The sequence below is a fragment of the Tupaia chinensis genome, unplaced genomic scaffold (assembly GCF_000334495.1).
Source record: "Tupaia chinensis unplaced genomic scaffold, TupChi_1.0 Scaffold144426_1, whole genome shotgun sequence".
In the NCBI taxonomy this organism is placed as follows: domain Eukaryota; kingdom Metazoa; phylum Chordata; class Mammalia; order Scandentia; family Tupaiidae; genus Tupaia; species Tupaia belangeri.
The window spans coordinates 1,063,721-1,069,491 of NW_006204286.1; positions in this window are offsets into that span (position 1 = coordinate 1,063,721).

Genomic DNA, 5,771 nt, shown 5'->3' on the forward strand with positions numbered 1-5,771 from the left:
TATGGTCTGAATCAATGGCTTTAAGTTCCCTTTCCAGCCATAATGTTCTATGATTCTTATGGTACTAATACTATAAGAAAGTTATCACAGTGTGCCAAATAGAGATTATTCATACTTGATTGTCTAAATGTCTTAAAACCATTCCTGGCATAGCATATTCAGCACCCCCTACCCATATTTTCTGGCACTAAATGTTATAAATTAATTACAGACCTAAATCTCACCAAACATTGGCCACATGGCTAATATAGATAAAAGAACTGCTCATTACATAAATGGCATAGTCAGCAGTCTGTCAAGTCAAATTCTGACACACAAAAAATTTAAGTACAGTCACTACGTACTAATTATTCGTGTCTATGTGTTTGAAGTTGGGGGAACAATGGTAGGCAAGAACAATTGTCAGGGGAAAAAAGATGTCACATGGCAAGTAATAGGGGAAGCTTAATTGAGGACCTACTGAAGAGCTCCCTATTGATTTTCCTGTGTTACTAAGTATGAAGTTACCTTGTTACTGAAAGCTATCTGAGCTAAATGTATTATTTAATATAAGCTTACAAAACAAAATAGTGCAGTGATGAAACCTCAAAGTTAATACATAGACTTTATCTAAGAGGGGAGTTTAAAATGTGATCAGTGTGTCTCATAGGGTTGTTGTGTGCTCTACTGTTTCTCTCCTTGGAAAAGCAAAGGTGTTGGTGAAAGCTCTTTGATTTATCACCATATTTGTCTTGGGCCTTTAGTAGCTAACATCTACATACCACGCAAATAGACAACCCATTGCCATATGTTTTAGCAACTCAGGCAGCAGTCTGCCAATTTAAAAAGAAGCCCAAGCTCTGATAGTACAGGTAACCAAATTTCACACTTAAGAAAACACAACTTTCTTTGGCAAGAGCAGAGGAAACTTACAAGTGTATTAAAATAGGATAACTATTATGTAGAAATGACATATTAGAAGTTAACCTGCATAGGGGCTGGCAGATGGTGTGGTGGTTGGGGTACCTGGATTCCCACATGGCCAGCTGTAGTTTGAGTCCCAGACCTGGCGGCTTGCTTTCTTGCTTTCACTTTATCTCTCTCTCTTCTGTCTCTGGTGAAATTAAAAATAATTATAATAATAACAAATGGAATTAAGTAAATAAATAAATACTTCTAGTTAAAAAAAATACACCTGATCGTTAAAAAAAATTAACCTGCTTAAATATAGTAGAAAGGGCTGGACTATAACTATAGACTTTAAACCTCTGTCCTCTAATGGAGTTCTTCGCAATTTGTCATTTTGTGTTATGTATTACTCTGAGACTTTTATGGTTTTCCTGTTTGATTTTATATATTTTCTATTATGTCTATTAAGTTAAATATTTTAAGCCAATGGGATAAATGGTTAAAAATAAGGCTTCTGGGAACAAGCAGTTAGCGTAATGGCTATGTAGCTGGACTCCCACGTAGCCGACAAGGGTTCACGTCCCGGACCTGGTGGCTTAAAACTCACGCCGGGTGCGTGTGCGTGCGTGCCCAAAATCCCGAGAGGAGAATGGAGGAGAAGGGATTGCGGGGTGATTTCTCGCTTTCTGTCTCTATGTCTCTCTCTGTCTGTCTGGCAAGCACACGCGCCCTATAGTGAAAATCTCTCCCCCCCCAACATTAAATAAATAAATAAAGGCTTCTGAGAAATAAATAGGAATCAACTCTCTGTCAGTCCTCAAAGTGAAAAACTAAGATAAAATTATTTTTTGATTCAAAATAAGGCTTTCAGAGAAATAAATATTCTAGGAATCAACTCTGTGTCAGTCCTCAAAGTGAGAGTCTTAAGATAAAATTATTTTTATTGCCATAGGGCACATGTGCTTGCTAGACAGAGACAGAAAGAGGTGGAAAGTGAGAAATCACCCCCTAGTGGGGCAGCCATGCCACAATCTCTTCTCCTCTATTCCTTAGGAATTTGGGCATGAACACATGCATACACAGCGTGTTTTTCAAGCCGCTGCGTCCAGGTCTCAAACTGCATAATTGGCCATGTAAAATCCAGTGCCTTACCCACTACACTACCTGCAGACCCTAAAATTCTTTTTTATAATGATGTTTTTCCCAATAAAATTAATCCATCTTTCACATCTGCTTTCTAATTCCAAAGATTTTTCAATTGGGTTGAGTTGGCTTGGAGGTGGGAATGCATGCAGATTGTGAAAATCCATGTCTTCAAAAGGGTGTATTTTGGTTAAAATAAAGTTGAATAATTTACTGATCTTTGAAGGCTGATATTGGAACCTAAATCTCTTGGTTCTTAACCTGATACACTGTTCCTTAGACTTTGACACAAAATATGGCTTTGAATGTTAAAACCTTTGTTTCAGGCTTTACCAGGCTGATACTGAATAGAAGGCTGATACTGAATTCCAAAAAGAAACAGCACAGAGATTGCTTTCTGAGATTCTAGCAGGGGACCTCTGAGAGTGAAGCAAGTTGGAAGGGAATATGAGACAGTGGTTTTTGCATTTTTTCATATACCCACTTGTGACTAGCCTAGTCTCTATAATAGACTTATCTATGAGTCAAATATAATATGCCAGTGTCTCTGGAAGTTACTCAGATTAGAAGACATAGTTAGTTAAGGTGGAATTTGTTTCATTTCAGGTTTTTCTGTAACCTCTATAAGGTCAATTACTCAGCTGTCATTAATTTTGGTGCTTCCAGTACACAAACAGGTAATCAAATAGTTTCCTCCTTTACATTTTTGTGCATTTTTAGCAATTTCTCTTCTAATTTATTACTTTTCTCTTAGTATTTTTTTTTTGTAATTTTTAATTAATATTGGGTCGTCTGGGAAGTCATTACCCATTTTTGCATAGAAAAATATAGAAAAATATATCACGACTTCCTCCAACAACATAGTATATAACAGTTATTTTTATTTATGGACTACAGTGTGGGTTTTTTTTTTGTTTGTTTGTTTATTTTTGTTTTGTTTTTGCCATAGGGCACGTAGGTTTGCCAGAGAGAGACAGAGAGGGAGAAAATGAGAAATCACCCCCTGAAGGGGACATGGTCATGCTGCAATTCCTTCTATTCCATTCTCCTCTTGAGACTTTTGGGCACACACACACTTGTGCATCTGGCATGATTTTCAAGCCACTGGATCTGAGACTTGAACTCCTGTTGGCCATGTGGGAGTCCAGCACCTTAACCATCATGCTACCTGCTGACCCAACAGTGTGGGTTTTAAATACAAGCATAGTGTATAATGATCCAGTCAGGGAACTAAGCATATCTTCTCTGCCAAATGCCTTGCTATATTCAGATAATAGGAAGATAGTACAAGTTTATTTCGTTGCAATTATTTTTAAGGGCCAGCAGGTGTCATGGAGGTTAAGAGGACTGGCTCCTACTTGGCTGACTGCACAGTTTGAGTCTCAGACTCTGTAGCTTAAAAATCATGCCAGATGTATGTGCATGTCCCAAATTCTGAGAGGAAAACAAAGGAGAAGTGATTATAACATGGCCATACTCCCTGGGGGATGATTTCTCATTTTTTTCTCTTTTTCTTTCTGTGTGTATCTCTCTGGAGAGCATACATGACCTATAACAAAGAAAACAAACAAAATTAAGTTTAAAAATTATTTTAAAAGTCATATATAGTAGTTTTTTTTCCCAATAACACCCATTTTCCATGATCTTTTTGAGGACTCCTTATAATTTAAGGTGAATTCAAAAGCTACCTTTTGCATGAGTTGCCACAGTTAGATTTGATCTGTCCCTTTTTTGTGCATGGGATATTATAACATACTATCTCTATTATTTTATTTGCTTTTAGTGCTTATCATAGTGCTTTGCTCATAGCACAAACTCAATAAAGATATATTTAATGGAATTGCTATAAAAAATGAGAACTGTAAAGAAGCTGAACCATCAAAGGTGAGTAGGAATTGGTTAGGCAGAGAAGTAGGTAACGCAGTCATGGGGCTGCAAATTAATTTGACAATGGTAAAAGCAGTGAGAAAAGTGCATTTGAAAACGTACATTTTGATTTCAGTATAATAAAGGTGCTTTTAAACTTTCCATTCTATTCTCTAGAACCAAGGAATTTGAATGTAGGAGCTAAAGTATATGCTGCCTTAAATTTTATCAGGGTCTTCTTAAAATAGTTTTATAAAAAAGTTCAATATATTTCCAATTTCTTTCTTAAAAATAATGCCCTCTATGCTAACTGCATAGTTTTAACAGAAGTGGAAATTTTGAGGAATGTGGGAGAAAAGTCAAGGATGAAAAATTTAACCAATATAGCATCAGGTCTGCGGCTCTCTTGGTTTCTTTTCTTTAAAAAAAAATTATTATTGGGGCCAGTAGTTGACTTAATGGCTATGTCACTGGACTCCCATGTAGTTGACCACAGTTCGAGTCCCAGACCCGGTCGCTTAAACTCATGCTGGGTGCGTGTGCATGCATGCCCAAGATCATGAAAGGAGAATGAAAGAGAAGGGATTGCAGCATGGCCATCACCCCTGGGGAGTGATTTCTTGCTTTCTCTCTCTCTCTGTCTTTCTAGCAAGTACATGCACCCTATAGCAAAAACCTCTCCCCCCAAAAATATATATTTTATTTAACTTTATTCATGTATTTGTTGTTTGACCAGAGAAGGGGAGAGAGAGAGAGAGAAAGAGAGAGAGAGAGAGAGACCCACTAGGTCCAGGACTTGAACCACAGTTCGCCATGTGGGAGTCCAGCACCCTTAACTACCACACCACCTGCCAGGCCCTCTTGGTTTCTTTTTTATCTGTTGACTGCATTGTAATCATTTTGTGGAGGAATGGAAGTTTAAAAATTTTTAATACAAAAAAAATTTTTAATACTGACAGACTCACAAAAGATCTCAATCACCTCCCCAAGTGGTTGTCTCCCTTTGTAACATGGATGCAATATAAATGGAAGACATGCAAATGACCTCATGCCACTCAACACACAAACCAATTATTTGATAATAGGGAGTTTTATTTTAAATGTATACATTCATGTCTGTTAATATTCACAGAATTTTTTGTAGTAACCCACTTACTTGTTTGGCTATATCAGGAGAACAAAACTGTAGAAATAGAAAGTTACATATTTTTACCACTAATTTATAGATATGTCTGTTTCCAGAAGATCTTACTTGTCTTTACTCTCAATTATTATTATATTATACACTAATTAAATTAATTTACCAAAGAATGAACTTTTGCATATTTTTTTCCCTAAAATTTCTTACTTTATTTGAATAAGATGCCTAGCCAATTCTCCTAAGATTTCCATGATTTCCTGGTCGTTTATTGCTTTTTTTTTAAGATTTATTTACTTATTTAATTATATTTGTTTTTATTATTTTTATTTTAATTTGACCAGAGAGAGAAAGAGAAAGTGAGACAGGAAGCTGCCGGATCTGAGATCGAAACCGCAGGGGCCATGTGGGATTCAGCTCCTTTAAACCACCACGCCACCTGCTGGCCCCATTTATTGCCATTTAATGTATTCTTTCCATTCTTTCTTTAGCATACTTAAGTTGTTCTGTATCCAACTGTGGTGGCACAGCTACCATGCCACTCTGCAATGCTGGATCCATATGGAAGATTGAAGTCTGGTTGGGATAGAGTACTGAGTTGACCTGTACATGTCGGACATGTGCATGTGTGCCCATATTCCTGGCTGACTGAGAAGGCTGTGGGGATAATTATGCCATGCGATTCTATTGATGGTACTTGTCTTTTTCTCTCATCTCTCTGTCTCTCTTTCCCGCT